Source organism: Stenella coeruleoalba (genome assembly GCF_951394435.1).
Source record: "Stenella coeruleoalba genome assembly, chromosome: 7".
Classification (NCBI taxonomy): Eukaryota; Metazoa; Chordata; class Mammalia; order Artiodactyla; family Delphinidae; genus Stenella; species Stenella coeruleoalba.
Genome location: NC_137153.1, coordinates 84,296,054 through 84,313,676, shown reverse-complemented (window position 1 = coordinate 84,313,676; position 17,623 = coordinate 84,296,054). Strand labels below are relative to the sequence as shown.

The window sequence follows — 17,623 nt, the reverse complement described above, 5'->3', positions numbered from 1 at the left end:
ACTCCATTCAATTCATTTATCTTTTATGCATTTTGAAGATGCAATATAAAAAATCCAATGTTCAAATTCTACAGTCCATTAACTTGGAGGTGTCAATTACTGCCCTACCCAGTACTTTGCTCTCATTCCCTTTTGCCCAAATGAAGCTGGTTGTGCGTTAAGAGATGACATCTTGTTTTCTAGAAGAAATAGTGAAACTTGTCTGGCCCTCAGTAATATTTCAAAACAGTCTTTTTGTAAATGGGCATGAGAAGATGTCCTTCTTAAGCCGAAGACGAAATCTTATATTTTGTATTATTTAAAATACCTGATACAGTGCTACACAACTAGTATGCATTCATTCATTCATTTGACAAATATTTATTGACTTACCTATCAATAGACTCTCTGGAAAACCACAGCCGTTTACCAACTAATCTGGTAAAATGGCATTTGATAAGTGCTATAAGGACACTCAAGATTCAACAATTTCTCCTGGTTATCAAATTTATTTTGGCTAATGGATATCACTTACTTTCACTCCCATTTAAGTCTTACAAAGGGGTACTAGAGGAGGATCAGCCAGTTAGAAGGTGAAGACTTAATAAAAACTAAAACAGAGGGCTTCCCTCATGGCACAGTGGTTGAGAGTCCGCCTGCCGATGAAGGGGACACAGGTTCGTGCCCCGGTCCGGGAGGATCCCACATGCCGTGGAGTGGCTGGGCCCGTGAGCCATGGCCGCTGAGCCTGCGCGTCCGGAGCCTGTGCTGCGCAACGGGAGAGGCCACAACAGTGAGAGGCCCGCGCAAAAAAAAAAAAAAAAAAAACTGAAATAGAAAGAGTCAGAGACAGGAGGGGGAAAAAAAAAAAAAGCAGAGGAATAAGTAGGCAGAAATTGTGCAACCAGCAAGGCCTCAGGGCCCTGCACAGTTTGAGTTGAGCCAGATATTCTTCCTGTTTCCTTGCTTGATCTTTGCTTGATCTCTCCTCTTGCCCATGCCCCCAGTCTGGAGGAGTTAAGCCCAGCACAGATGCCACTGAGACGGTCAAAGCAGGGAAAGGTCCTGGGACCAAAAGTTGGCTGAGTAGGGTGAAAAGTTCTGAGCAGCCCAAAGCAGACAGAGCCAGAAGATAAACATAACCCGTTTTCGAAGGAGCCAAAGGTGACAAGCAGGAAAGACAAAATTACTCATCCAGTCCAAAGGGGTGAGCACGGAGCCAGAGGCTGGCGGGAGAAGGGAGTTAAGAAAGTCAGTGTCAGGTAAAAGCAGAAACAGAGACTTAAAAATAAATAAATAAAGTGAAATAAAGGATCCAAGACAATAACTGGGAACGATTACTTGGAGTTTGGCACTAGATTTGGTTGAGTACGAGTTAGCTTAATTTAAAAGCATAGGATCTGAGCAGGTACCTTTCCTCCTTCTGACTTTATCTCCCACCTTATTGCCAATCCATTATCAACAAGGCATTTAAAATATTTACCAAACAAAATCTGGAAGCCATTTAGGCAGTCCTGCTAATGAACCAACTTAATTCAGACTGATTCGGCCATGAAGATGACCACATCTACTGAGGACAGCTCTCCCCAGATTCCTCCATTGACTAGTTTGAGAAACAGAGCACTTGAAGAAATGGTATATGTAAATAAGTGAGTTTAGGTTCAAGCAGTCTGAGATGCTGGTGGTTGGAAATGCCTTACTCGTGTGCAGAAAATTTCCTGAGCACTTACTATGCCCCATGCAGCATGCCCACCCAAAGTTCTTTAGATATTAATATTCCAGTGTGTTTAACGTTTAACATTTTCTCCATTTGGTTAAAATCAATGAGATTTTTGTGAGGCGCTTGATCCTTTCCCACCCCAATTTAAACCATAATTTTGTGAAGACTGGGATTATCTTGCCATATTCTTTTTAACCTCCCTAATTTCTAGTCAAGCCTCAAAATATGAAGTATACACTTGGGGCTCTTAGCACCTCAGAGATCACCTCCATTCTACTTGTCCAAAGGTGGGGGTGACTTGCTCAGTCAAAATGAAGCAAAGTGTTTAGTATCAGCCTTAAAATAAGTGGTTTCTTTTTTTACTGTCTTCTCTTTTTTTTTGTTGTTTTCCTGCTTTTCAGAGAAGCAGCAACAATAATTTAAACTTTTCCACTATGTGACCTACACTCCACAGACACTGTATAACAACCTAGCCGGTGCTTAACAAAGGACTTGCGTGATCGTGGGTATACATCACGTGTGTGTGTGTGTGTGTGTGTGTGTGTGTGCACTTCACACAATGTTGTATGCCAGTATGAGGTGGGAGACGAAAGAAAGTTCGGGCACACTCACATTTATATTAAAGAGATGATAGGACCCACAAAAAAAAGACTTTTTCTGTGATATTAATGTTATATTTTGGAGAGAGGTTTGCAGGGAAGGAAGAGGTGCAGCTAGGGGAGTGGATTCTTGTCTCTAACTATGTAGGGAGGCTCTGGTAAAAAAGACAACTGAAGTCTTTCCCGGAACTGGGATCTTTCATTGAGAAAGGAGAAAATGCAACACTCATTCCTCGCCTCCTTCCCTCCCTCCCTCCCTGCTTCCTTGGTGCCCTTCCAAGGTAGGGCCCGTTGGTGCTGGCTTCTCAGTCCTCCCCCTGGGGAGGCTTGCCAAGGCCAAGAGGGCCAGATGGGGCTGCTGGCAGAGATGCTGCTGATCCGGCTCTTTCTCATCCCACTTTCCGTCTGCCAGTGCTTTTGGTGGTGGTGGCAGTGCCTCATCCTGATGAGGTTAGAATTACCACTCTGCAGCGGGTGGTGTGTGTACCAGCAAGCATCCTGTTACATTCACCAGCTACCCTCTACCTGCTCTGGGCTGGAATGTGCCATTATCTCGCCACTCCCATTTTACACTTCACACACCAGCTTTCTCTCACGACGGTTATTTGATCACTAACCACTCGGAATATCATGATCATCAGCTCATTTATTTTTTCTACTTTAAAGGATGGTGCTGGGGTTCGCAGGGAGCAGCCACATGGATTTCCACGTTCGCCAAGGCATCCGAGTGTGAGCTGCCTATCACAGTGCTGACTTTAACAAATGCTTATTATTGTGATCATTATTTAGCATTTATATAGCTCCTCACAATTGTTTACCCATTATTCCTCAGAGCACCCCTCTCAAGGTGATCAGTATTAGCAACCCCCATTGCAGAGGCAATAAATCAGGGCTCCTGGAGAGGATTTTAGGAATATCCACAAAAGGACACAAAATGAATAACCACACAACTGGTGGGGCCTGGCCCTCCCTCTAGCACTGAACTTGATGAGTTCACTTATTCCACCATTCTGTTTAGCAGACTTACACAGGGTGCGCTCCTCTTGTAGGATACAGCTCAAGTATCCTGAAAGGCCTTCCCTGGCTACCCTATCTAAAATAGCATGGCCTCCCCAAGGCGCTCACTATCACATTCTGGTGTTTATGAACTTCACAAAAGTCCATAAACAGAACTTACCTGATTAGTCTTCTTATGTTCTTGTTTATTGCATGTCTTCACCATTCAAAAAGGCCATCTCCATGACAGTAGCAGTCTTGCCTGGGTTGTTCATTGCTGTATCCATCCCCTTTGTTGAAAGTACCTGGCATACAGTAGGTACTCAATAATGCCTGTAGAGTGAATGACAATGACAAGAGTCCTGTAAATACTGCTACTCATGCATCATTTCCCGTGCTTTTTCATCTCTTCCTGGACTTCTGGATATAATCACATATACAGTCCATCATTCTTAATTACCCTGGCACTAACGATCTAGTCTGTGGATGGCACAGGTCCTTGCCTGCCTCTCCTTCTTGGGTTCCTTTCCTCTGGAGATTCCTCCAAATCTTTCAGTCATTTCTCGCCTTTAGTTGAGAGGGGTCAAGAAGAGAGTAGAGCAATGAAAGTTCTACTCGACAATTTTACTAGTTCTAATAGCTTTGGAAAGGTACAAAGTTGAAATTATTGAATCAAAGGTTTCTTTTTCACCTGATTTGTGGATTAAAACAAAAAATCCATCTATGTTATATATGCAATACAGTGAAAAGTGCTTTGAAGAAGTTAAAAGCACTATATAAATGTAAGATATAATTATGTATGCATGTAGTCCCAGTAACCTTGGTAATTGAAAGTTGGTTATACACTTAAGGCTTAATTAGTTTTTTTTAATTAATTTATTTTATTATTGGCTGCATTTGGTCTTCATTGCTGCACACAGGCTTTTCTCTAGTTGCGGCGAGTGGGGCTACTCTTCGTTGCGGTGTGCGGGCTTCTCATTGCACCAGCTTCTCTTGTTGTGGAGCGTGGGCTCTAGGCATGCGGGCTTCGTAGTTGTGGCACTCGGGTTCAGTAGTTGTGGCTCACAGGCTCTAGAGCACAGGCTCAGTAGTTGTGGCACATAGGCTTAGTTGCTCAGCCACATGTGGGATCTTCCAGGACCAGGGGCCAAACCCCTGCATTGGCCACCAGGGAAGCCCAAGGTTTAATTCGGGTTTTTTTGTGTGTTTTTTTTTTTTGCTGTACGCGGGCCTCTCACTGTCGTGGCCTCTCCCGTTGCGGAGCACAGGCTCCGGACGCGCAGGCTCAGTGGCCATAGGCTCACGGGCCCAGCCGCTCCGTGGCATGTGGGATCTTCCCGGACCGGGGCACGAACCCGTGTCCCCTGCATCGGCAGGCAGACTCTCAACCACTGCGCCACCAGGGAAGCCCGGTTTAATTAGTTTTGATTGAAGAGTAGCTCACACTTTTCTGATGAGTAGGACCAGGGAAGCTCTTAGAAAATGTGCCTTTGGTTGTTTTTCAACCATTAAATCAAGATAAAGCTTGAAATCCCTTCAAAGCCTAAAAGGTTGGAAGTAATGCTGATTTCTCATCAACAGATAAGAATAGACAAGTGGTACGAAGCATTTGTGCTTCCTTGCTTCAAATTTCAGACGATGAGAATACAACTCCCCCGTAAAAACTCTTAGGCTGACCTTGAAAGAAAGACCCTCTGGATAATCTAAAAATGGAGTTTTCTTTTTAAAGGTTGTCCTTAATGTTCTTTATAGTGCTATGTGCAACCAGAAAATGGTTTGCCTTTTTGTTTTAAATACACCAAATCAATGGAATACCTTGTATTTGATAACATGTGCTGTTGCATTTGGGCCTCACTACAACTCTGTCCATAGATATTATTGTTGACACTTCATAGATGAAAAAAATGGAAGCAAGGCCATTAAATGTTTTCCCAAGTCTTAGAGGAAGTCACCAAGAAGACTGATCTGACTGAAGTCTCCTGACTCCAGTTTAATATTCTCCACAGTAATATTAGAAAACCACATTGGAAAGGAAAGACTCATTCCTAGTACTGCTGTCATAGCACCAAGCTTCAAAGGTCAGGTAAATGTTTTACTTTATGGTTAAACTGGCCACACTTACTCGGTGTGTACTATATCACAGGCCCTGTGCTGTGCCCTGGGAGGTTGTGGAGAAAGTAAAAGATAGGTTAGATTTCCCTGGTTGTTACAACCTAGTTGGGATGGGAAACACACACATACAATCATTGTTGTGATACAAGGGAAGGGTGCGCATGCACCAGGAGAGATGCAGAGTTCTACAGGAGCAGGGAAAGGGCAGTATCTGAAAACATTCCACAAAAAAAATCATCTTTCATTCCAAGATGAACTTGGCACGAAATCAAGATTTAATTGAGGATATACTGAGAAAAATGAAGAGGGGAATGGGGTGTCTACCAAGTTTTACCTACTGAATTTTGTCTATAAAATTTCACCTATTCAAATTGTATCTACCATGGCAAGATAATATTGTTAAACTACTTTTAAATAGAATATTAAATATTTTCAAATTACCTTTAATAGATAATATTTCTAAATTACTTTTAAATAGAAGTAGTTGCATATTAGTTATGTAAATAGAAGTAAGCACAAGAAGAACTAAAATAGAAGTGGCTAAAGTGGCCTTCCCTGGGGAATGGAACTGGGGGGATAGAAGGATTGGGGTTGCGAGGTGGGGTAGGGCTTGTCATGTTTCTTTATAAATCCTTCAAAACTATTTGATTTTAAAGTCACAGGTATGAATTACTTCGATAAATATTAATTTTTAACTGGCCTTCAAAGAAATGAGTAAGGTTTCTATAAGGAGAGGGAAGGCGGGGGGGCATTCCTAGCAGAGGAGCCAGCATTAACAGAGAGAGAAGGCCGGAGAGCAGAGGCAAGGGGGAGTAATCCATTTGGAGAGCGAGCGTGGGTACACCTATACCTACATGGATCGGGAAACAGAAGCTATTGCTCTATTGTAGAAGGACATACAAACACATGGTTACATGGTCGCTGACAAGGAAGGCAATAAAGGGTGTTGAACAAAGAGGTGACACGCTCAGAACTGAGCTTGATATCAGCAGTGGTTCTCACTTTTGAGATTATGTGCCTGTTAAAATTGCTGGGTCCCATGGCCAGTTTCTTCTTGAGTGAGGCCCAAGGATTTTCATTTCTAATAGTTAAGTTCCCAGACAATGCTAATGCTGCTGGTCTGGGAACCACCATTTGAGAACCAGCAACAGAGTAATGTAGCAACAAGAAGTCAAGACTAGAGTAGCATGAAAATGAAGGTAAAGAGCCTATTCCAACAGGATAGACTGGAAGGAATGGAGCCGTGACTAGGAAGCTGATGGTGGGAAAGTACAGACCAGCAGTCAAGAGAACAGATCAACTGCTTCAAAGGACAGGGGAAACGTTGGGCCTGTTCTGGGTCATTTCAAATCACAAATCGTTGGTAAATCTCCAGTGCCTGGGCCAGGTATACAAGGAGCGCTTGGAATTGGTTTTTAGAATAGAAATCCTGTCTAGAAATTAAGGTGTGAGTTTCATCTTACTTTCCCCTCCTCCCACATCAATAACCTCATTTTAGTGCAATTTACGTTGCAAAAGCTTCTTCCAGGGAGAGCATCCACAGCTGCACCTAGTCAGCAAGTGTATCTATCAGAACATGTAAAATTGTACTAAAACTGATTTCCTTATTATTTAACTTTAGAACATCCTTGTGGCTAAATAGTATTCAAAATAAATTTGGAATACAGGAAGCACCCATCTCTACAGACTGGGACAAAAATAATTAACTCACTCTAGCCTATAAATACCCATGAAAACATACATGAATCCTTTATCCAACCAACGTTCATTGAGTATCTACTATGTGACAAGCACCGTGGACGTGCTTAGAGACAAAGGGAAATAAAACATGGGCTCCACTGACAGCAGTTCAAAATCTAAAGTCTTCTTCCTGTGCTCTTAAATCTGCCTAAGGACTGTGTTTTGTTTGTAATAAAAATTCTAAATCAGGAACAGAAGAAGTTAGCTTTTCTGCCTAACTTCTGCCTAACCTAATTGACTGCTTCTTGTTGTCTGATTATTCAACTGAAGAGAACGCTTCGGTCCTGGGTTATTTTACCAAGCTCAGATATATTTTGCTGACACATAGAAGGAGTCTGGGGAGCATCCAGCACCCGTTTACCTCTGGCCTTTAAGTATAGTGAGCATTTTATCACTTACACCTTTCAATGCCCAAAGAGAGTACCACTTGGGGTTTTTAAAATATCGTTTCCTTTACTACCTCCCAAAATAACAGGGTCACTTCAGGACCAGTAAGTGGTTGGCACTGTGACAGGTTTCCCAGAAGTACTAATAGTTCTGGAGAGGAGCAAGTATTTTCACAGCTGCAGGCCTGGGTGCTGAACTTTCTCCTGTCAGTGAGAATCATGTCCCAGTGAAAATATAGAAGTGGAACTGACCGTCAAAGGGATAAGGTGACAGGGAGTGTTGTTTACTCAAGTCAGAGAGCAACCAAAAATGATTTCTGCTGCTGGAACAAAACAAAGACAAGGGTTGAAGGTCAACTTCCTCTTTTATTTTGGCTAAATAAAAAGCACACCTAAGCAGCCTTTCTCAAATGTTTCGGGTCTGCTAACAATTTCAACTCTATAAAGACCCCACATATTATACCAGTCTATAGTTCTTGGGCACTGAAGGGAAACAAAAGGGAAACTGTTCACTCTCATTAGGATTAATGAAGTCATCCACGGCACCCAGTTCTTCTTCCCCGATGCCTAACCTCATCCATCTCCAAATGTTAGGAATTTCATTCGTTAAAGGCCACTCACGTCCTTCCACATCATTCCACCTTGGCCACCACCATCATAGTCTAAACTGATGTCATCTCTCTCGTAAGTTACTGCAAGACCCTTCTACTTGGTCTCTCACATCCTGTTTAGCCCACTCCAAATCTGTCTTTACATTAATTCACAGTAACTCACTAATTCACAGTATTAGTTCACAGTAATTCATTCACAGCACTCTTTTGGAAACTCAAAACCACTAAAGTCTAAATACCCCACACATACACATAAAACCTAGCCTAAATTTTTTCTCTGGATCCCCATTGCTCCAAACACTTAGCTGGTAGATTAGGTCGAGAAGCTCTGCATAATCTGTGCCTCCCACCCTTTTCCCTTTTCTTATTGCATCATGTTCCTCCCTCCTCACTCCCTCTGCTCTCCTCACCCAGATTCCACCGCCTGGGAACATTTCTCCCTCCCTGCTTTGCCAACTTGTCTCTCCTACTCACCTTTTAGCTCTTAACTCATATCAGCTCCTGAAGGATGCTTAAGGAATGCCCTCTCTTCCCTGGTTAGGCCAAATCCCCATGTTTCAAACTCCTCTGACATCATCAACCGGCTCATGAACCCTTCAAAGAATGTATCACAGGACATGTATATACTCTTGTATGATTGTTTAATTTCTACCTGGTCTCCCCACTAGACTGTAAGATCCGTAAAGGCAGGAACACTATCTCTTTTTGCTTACCATTGTATTCCAGAGCCTAGCACAGTGTCTGGCACATACCAGTTACTAAATAAACACATTCAGAAGGAAGGAAGGAAGGGAAGGAGGAAGGGAGGGAGGGAGGGAGGAAAGGAGGGAGGAAGAATGTATGGGTGGCAAATGGATACTACTAAAATAAGAAAGAGAAGGTCTAGCATTTAAATGAATGATAATAATAGGTAACACATCTTGAACTTCCAATGTTAAGTCTTAAGATAAATTTATTCCTCATGACAACCCTGTGAGGTAGTTATTTTTATCATCTTCATTTCATAGATGAGGAAACTGAACTACATAGAAATTAATTACTCAAAGTCACATAGCTAGGGACTTCCCTGGTGGCGCAGTGGTTAAGAATCCGCCTGCCAACGCAAGGGACATGCGTTTGAGCCCTGGTCCGGGAAGATCCCGCAGGCCGTGGAGCAACTAAGCCCGTGCGCCACAACTACTGAGCCCGCGTGCCACAACTACTAAAGGCTGCACGCTCTAGGGCCCACATGCTGCAACTACTGAAGCCCGCACGCCCAGAGCCCATGCTCCACAACGAGAGGCCACCGCAATGAGAAGCCCGTGCACCACAACAAAGAGTAGCCCCCACTTGCCGCAACTAGAGAAAGCCCGTGCACAGCAACGAAGACCCAACACAGCCATAAATAAATAAATAAATAAATAAATAAATAAATAAATTTATTAAAGAAAAAAGGAAGTCACACAGCTAGCAAATGTAATGTACCTCATAACTGAAGAGATATTATGTTCATACATAACCACAAGTAGCCAATCTTCTCTGGGAACCGTTTTGCCCAACCACTTTTAAGGGTTTTAGCAACCACTGCTTTTAAGGGGCAGGGATTTATCTTATTTGGAATAGGACTTTGAAAGTAAAAAACTCTGTATCTTCTCTACATGTCAAGCTCCTCAACAGATGAACATCAGAGAAACTCTTATCTGGATTTCAGCAGCCTCTGTGTCACTTTTCAGGTTGAAATTTTTCTACATGAATGTAAGGATGGGCTGATTAAAATGAGAACATTGTAAAGCAATCACCCATCCTCACCTCACTGTTGACTCTATTGCTTTAATGTGCGCAGCACAGAAATTGACATGCTAAATGGATGAAAGAAAGAAACAGAGCGTGTTCAGCACATGGGAAGAAAGACTGAAACAGAGATATATTTGTTTAGAAAAGAGAAGATGAAAAGGAATGTGCCGCCCTCCCAATATCCACAGGAAGCCGCTCTCCGTGCGCGCCACCATAGATCAGTTTATTCGGGGCTCAACCTGGAATAAAAGCATAATGTTTAGACAAGGCAAAAGTTTCTGGGGAAGGGAGGAAGGGAGGAAGAGCAACAAATGAAAATAACTGAACTTATTTGCAAGAGGGAACTCTAGATGGAGCAGTTCCCTCTATCTGAATTTTTTCTGGCAATGGAATCCTGATTCCACTGGATTAGTATCTATTGGAAAGATGACTGGTAGGAATACCTTAGCTCTGTGATAGGAAATAGAACTGGATGATCCACCACTTACAAAATAGAACCTGACTCTGTGGATGGGATCCACGTAAACAGGGGAAGGCAGAAGATTAAGAGGAAGAGGAGGGAGAGGAGTTATAGTAGGAAGAACTCCGAAAAGGTGCCCAACAAATGGGAGTGTACAATCAAGTAAGATTCAGGGCACAAGTACTGGAGTCCAACTGCCGGGATTTAAATCCAGGATCCACTCTCTACTAATTGTAACCTCCCTAAACTTCCCATCTTTAAAGTTGGAATTATAATCATAGCTGGCTCAAGGTTTTTTAAGGATTAAAGAAACTAATCTTTGTTAGCTTCATAGCAATAGTAAATGCTCAATAAATATTAGTGCTACTGATGCTGGTGAAGACGATCTCACCTCATAACATAAACTTGAAGTATTAGCTATGTTGAATAACGTTGGAATCCATTAGAAATAGTCAGGAATAATGCTATATTGGACTCTCTTCTGGAGCAGGTCATCACCTAACAGTGAGCTTTACACCTTCAAGGCAGAAACTCAGGGTAAGACGCTATCTTCCAGAAACTGTCCATTATAGGCTTGTCTTATGAAATCGTTTTCTTCTCTCCCTCTTTTAGTGTTCACGCTCCATCTTTTTTCTCTTGGCTTACTTTTCTACTTCATACTCTCTTTTCCAGTCCTTTGAAACGTTTGCTCCTCTCCCCATGCAAGGATCCTGTTGAGACAGACTAAGCAGATCTGTTTCCTCTATGCCTTAAACGGCAGGGGGCCAAGAGGGAAAAATGTTTCCTTTGGGCGGATGCCAAGGAACTTTGGGCGTGGGGGTAGAGTTTTTAATGACACAGTAAGAAAGAAAATATTTATGTTTCATTTTAATTGAACTTTTCTTAAGCTTACTACATTTTAGTAGGTGAAAAAAAAATCAACATATGAGAATGCTGAGAACGAAAATACACATAGCTCTGGCTTCCAGCACAGAGGTAGAAAAAGCAAAGGGAAGTCTAGCAGAGGCATCCTATGGGAAGAGCTGCCCCACCAAAAATCTCAGCTTAGCAGCACTGTCTTCACTTCATTTCCAGGATCATATAGATCCTGTTTGATTGACCCATAAAATTAGCAAGATAATGAACAAGCTCATTACTTTAAACATATCTCTATCTGCTGGGTCCACTGAAGTACCTTGAGAAACAAGTTCATAGGGTGTCACACGCAGTTAAACCTGGAAAAATAAGCATTGTGAAATGAGGTGGCTTACTTTGTTAGGTGACTCTAGAAATAGCTACTGTTGTCACTGTTTCCTAAGCATCTGCTTTGTGCTATGTACTCTGCTAACTATTCATATGATCTCATTTAAACCTCCCAACAGCTCTGTGAAGTTAAGTACTGTTAAGCCTTTTTTACATATGGGTGACATCAGGCAATTTACTTGGGTCACACAGCTGATGAATAGTGAAGTTGGGATTTTAACCAAGCCTGAAAGGACACCAAACCCGGCACTGATACTGCAATATCAGATGCGGCCCCACCTGTACAGTTATCTACCTCTAACAATACCCGGAAAGGCTCATTATCTTACGATTTATGAAGAAAACAGAGTAGCTGAGTATGAGAACTAAGTGTGTGTGTGTGTGTGTGTGTGTGTGTGTGTGTGTGTGTGTGTGGTATAACTAAATGACATGCAGTGTCATTGTTCTGTTAAATGAATCATAGTAGGACTAGGATAGAAACATACAGCTCCTCCCACTATTCCCAACTAAAAGAATGCTTCTGTTCCTTGTTAAGTTTCTCTCCTCCCTGGGTTGTCTAGCTTTTCCTAATCCATTTGTGTGTGGACTGCCAACATTTACATTCCAGCTGTGCCTCAGTTTTATCATCTGTATAAGCAGTACTGAACTCAGAGAGCTATCAAGATTAAGAGAGTTAATAGATTTAAAACACTTGGTGAAAAATCTGAAAGTGAAATTAAGAAAACACTCCCATTTACCATTGCAACAAAAAGAATAAAATATCTAGGAATAAACCTACCAAAGGAGACAAAAGACCTATATGCCGAAAACTATAAGACACTGATGAAAGAAATTAAAGATGATACAAATAGATGGAGAGATATACCATGTTCTTGGATTGGAAGAATCAACATTGTGAAAATGACTCTGCTACCCAAAGCAATCTACAGATTCAATGCAATCCCTATCAAACTACCACTGACATTTTTCACAGAACTAGAACAAAAAATTTCACAATTTGTATGGAAACACAAAAGACCCCGAATAGACAAAGCAATCTTGAGAAAGGAAAACGGAGCTGGAGAAATCAGGCTCCCTGACTTCAGACTGTACTACAAAGCTACAGTAATCAAGACAGTATGGTACTGGCACAAAAACAGAAATATAGATCAATGGAATAGGATAGAAAGCCCAGAGATAAACCCACGCACATATGGTCACCTTATCTCCGATAAAGGTGGAAAGAATATACAGTGGAGAAAAGACAGCCTGTTCAATAAGTGGTGCTGGGAAAACTGATCAGCTACATGTAAAAGAATGAAATTAGAACACTCCCTAACACCATACACAAAAATAAACTCAAAATGGATTAAAGACCTAAATGTAAGGCCAGACACCATCAAATTCTTAGAGGAAAACATAGGCAGAACACTCTATGACATAAATCACAGCAAGATCCTTTTTGATCCACCTCCTAGAGTAATGGAAATTAAAACAAAAATAAACAAATGGGACCTAATGAAACTTAAAAGCTTTTGCACAGCAAAGGAAACCATAAACAAGACGAAAAGACAACCCTCAGAATGGGAGAAAATATTTGCAAATGAAGCAACTGACAAAGGATTAATCTCCAAAACATACAAGCAACTCATGCAGCTCAATATCAAAAAAACAAACAACCCAATCCAAAAATGGTCAGAAGACCTAAATAGACATTTCTCCAAAGAAGATATACAGATTTCCAACAAACACATGAAAGAATGCTCAACATCATTAATTAGAGAAATGCAAATCAAAACTAAAATGAGATATCATCTCACACCGGTCAGAATGGCCTTCATCACAAAATCGACAAACAATAAATGCTGAAGAGGGTGTGGAGAAAAGGGAACACTCTTACACTGTTGGTGGGAATGTAAATTGATACAACCACTATGGAGAACAGTATGGAGGTTCCTTAAAAAACTAAGAATAGTTTAAAACTAAAAACTAAAAACTACCATATGACCCAGCAATCCCACTACTGGGCATATACCCTGAGAAAACTATAATTCAAAAAGAGTCATGTACCGAAATGTTCATTGCATCTCTGTTTACAATTGTCAGGACATGGAAGCAACCTAAGTGTCCATCAACAGATGAATGGATAAAGAAGATGTGGCACATATATACAATGGAATATTACTCAGCCTTAAAAAGGAATGAAACTGAGTTATTTGTAGTGAGGTGGATGGACCTAGAGACTGTCATACAGAGTGAAGTAAGTCAGAAAGAGAAAAACAAATACCGTATGCTAACACATATATGTGGAATCTAAAAAGAAAAAAAAAAAGAAAATGGTCAGAAGAACCTAGGGGCAAGACATGAATAAAGATGCAGACCTACTAAAGAATGGACTTGAGGATATGGGGAGGGGGAAGGGTAAACTGGGACAAAGTGAGAGAGTGGCATGGACGTATATACACTACCAAATGTAAAATAGCTAGCTAGTGGGAAGCAGCCACATAGCACAGGGAGATCAGCTCGGTGCTCTGTGACCACCTAGAGGGGTGGGATAGGGAGGGTTGGAGGGAGGGAGATGCAAGAGGGAAGAGATATGGGGACATATGTATATGCATAACTGATTCACTTTGTTATAAAGCATAAAATAACACACCATTGTAAAGCAATTATACTCTAATAAAGATGTTAAAAAAAAGCAAAAAAATTAAAAAAAATAAAACACTTGGAAGAGTGTCTGGCATATTATTGGTATTTTGGAAATGTTACCTATTAGCATCATGCCACATCCTTGAAGAGGGATCACATTCCCATTTGAAGAACTGACTTTAGTCCCTATTGATGGATTTGCTAAAAAATACGGACATTATCAGGATATTGCCAAAGAGACTTTGCTTCTCTCCAAAGCATCTGTAAAATGCTCTTACCTGACTGGCTTATTAACTGCCCAGAAAAGGTTCCCTCTTGTCCACAGCTGCCTGTAGCTCCTAGTAACCTCTGAGGAGGGTGAGGGTGTGTGTTTTATGCCCTTTGCCACACTGAGATGGCGGAAGATGTTTTCAAGGCTGATGGTAACAAGAATCACCTCCTGTTTGTGGTCAAATCTGCAAATGGATTTTTTTTCTTTTTTATGACGGGCATGAGACCTAAAATTCCATGGAATGTAGCAACTTAGGAATGCTTCTGTGTAACGTTAAGCTTAAACAGGCCTTGGAAACATAAAAAAAGATACCAATCCCAAATTGATCTGCCTTTGCCATACTTCTTCAAAAGTTTTTTCTATCTATTTTGGAGCATCCTGACTTATGGAGAGTTGCTTTTCAAATCCCATGCCTATTTCAAGTGTCCATTAAGTCTCAGACTCTTCACATTGAATCACCCAGTATAATGTTCCCATTCTACAAATGAGAAAACTGAGACTCAAATGGGTTAAGTCAGTGCCCCTCATAATATTTTTCCTCTGATATTTTGTCTTATCAAATTCATCTTTCCCAAATTTTAAAGACTGCTCACCCCTCTCCAATAAAGATATTGCTAAATTTTCTAGCAAAAACTCCTCAGTTATCATTTGTCTTGATAATATATGGAGGCTGGGGGGGGGGGCTTTCATTTTCATATTTTTTAATCTTTTTTTTCTCATCTAATTTTAACTCCTTTGTTTCCCAAGGGGCATTCTGTTTTTATAGGTCAGAAATATTTTGTATTGGCAATTTTATATGTTTCAACCTGATAACGAAAAGTCAAATACCGTCTCTGTTTCTAGGTTTATGTAGTCACTGGTACTGTGAATTTTGCTTCTTGCTTCTGTATTTTCTTGGCATACAGTATACTTTAAAGTAAATATTATAAAGTCAAAAGATTTTCTGTGTAAATAGCAGTAAAACATGCACAGATATGAGCTAAATGACCATTAAATATACCCCTTGAATCTCAGTCTCTCACATCTAGGGCATCTATTTTGGGGTCCCCAATACCTCCCTGCCTTGTCTGACACAGACACAGTAAGACACCAAGGGGAGAAAACAATCTACTAAAGAAGTCCAAACCTGTTGCGGGACTAGTCAGAGAACAATAAATTAAATTTACAGCAACAGGAAGTTGAGTGCTATGCCTGGCAATGACCTTGACAGCAACCCAGGCTTGGGAAGAGGTCAGAGGTCATAGTAGACCTCTCTCCTCATCTGGACCAGCTGCTCCTTCGTATGTAGACAATGGACAGAGAGCGCCAAGTTTATGATGCCAATGTGTTAGTGACAGTGCAAAGTTAAGTGTGAGAAGTGTCAGGGAATGTGACTGTGGCATCTACGTTCGTTTCCGCAGAGGAAGTCCCATGCATTTGTGATTCAAACCACTTATCCATCACACGGTGGTTGGAAAACCACAAGCAAATCACGGGTCCCATCAAACAGTTCTTCTGCTGATGTATCCATAAGACAACAAATTGGGAGGATTTCCACAGTGGTAAAAGTTTGAGGAAAGTGATTAAAAGCCACTTCAAACCCAGCTTTTAAAAGCATGAATAAAGCAGTAATTCAGTATCAGTTTCCCCAGGGGCTCAGAGCCAATTCTTTCAATCCAGTGGGGGTGAATGTCAGCACAACGGCTACCTGTGGGAGGTACAACAGCAGTGCCACCAAGCCATGCACTCAGGCACACCCCAGTTAAAGCCTCACTGTGCCACTCCCTGCTTGTGTCACCTCGGGCAAATGACCCCACTGAGACTCAGTTTCCTCCCCTGCAAAATGGGAGATACCTAAGTCCTAGTGCTGATGTGAAAAATAGTGGTACCTGGTCATCAGTGTTCTCAAAAGATTGTAGAACAGTGCCAGGCAGGTAGCAGGAGGTCAATAAACAAGAAGGATAAGAATTGACACCTATTTGGTGCTTGCTCTATGCCAGGCACTGTTTAAAGAACTTTAAGTGTACCGTTTATTTATTCCTCTAAATAACACTAAGGCCAGCAATAATACTACCTGTGTTTCATAAGTGAGGAAGACTGAGGCACAGCAGTAGGTTTCCACATCTAGCAAGGGAATGAATCGGTCCTCAAACTCAAGCCGTCATCCAACCCCAAAGCCAATGCCCTTCACCAATGAAAATGATATCAACAAATTGACTGGGGAGGAACCAAGATGGTGGAGTAGAAGGACGTGCTCTCACACCCTCTTGCGAGAACACCAAAATCACAACTAGCTGCTGGACAATCATTGACAGGAAGACACAGGAACTCACCAAAAAGGATACCCCACATCCAAAGACAAAGGAGAAGCCACAGTGAGACGGTAGGAGGGGCACAATCACAGTAAAATCAAATCCCATAACTGCTGGGTGGGTGACTCACAGACTGGGGAACACTTATACCACAGACGTCCACCCACTGGAGTGAAGGTTCTGAGCCCCACGCCAGGCTTCCCAACCTGGGGGTCCAGCAACGGGAGGAGGAATTCCTAGAGAATCAGACTTTGAAGCCTAGAGGGAATTGATTGCAGGACTTCAACAGGACTGCGGGAAACAGAGACCCCACTCTTGAAGGGCACACACAAAGTAGTGTGTGCATCGGGACCCAGGGGAAGGGGCAGTGACCCCAGGGGAGACTGAACCAGACCTACCTGCTAGTGTTGGAGGGTCTCCTGCAGAGGCGGGGGGTGGCTGTGGCTCACTGTGAGGGCAAGGACACTGGCAGCAGAAGTTCTGGGAAGTACTCCTTGGCGTGAGCCCTCCCAGAGTCTGCCATTAGCCCCACCAAAGAGCCCAGGTAGGCCCCAGTGTTGGGTTGCCTCAGGCCAAACAACCAACAGGGAGGGAACCCAGCCCCACCCATCAACAGTCAAGTGGATTAAAGTTTTACTGAGCTCTGCCCACCAGAGTAACAGTCAGCTCTACCCACCACCAGTCCCTCCCATCAAGTCTCTTAGATAGCCTCATCCACCAGAGGGCAGACAGCAGAAGCAAGAAGAACTACAGTCCTGCAGCCTGTGGAACAAAAATCACATTCACAGAAAGAGAGACAAGATGAAAAGGCAGAG

General features: G+C 42.1%; 1 protein-coding gene across 1 annotated transcript in view; it reads right to left on the bottom strand.

The window, feature by feature from the left end:
* Positions 1-17,623, bottom strand: part of LOC307188550 (spermatogenesis-associated protein 31D4-like) — a 203,155-nt gene that overhangs the window by 49,493 nt on the left and 136,039 nt on the right. The window contains exon 5 of the mRNA XM_079925823.1: positions 3,476-3,627. The gene's annotated coding sequence lies outside the window, so the exon portion shown is untranslated. The remainder of the gene's footprint in view (positions 1-3,475; positions 3,628-17,623) is intronic.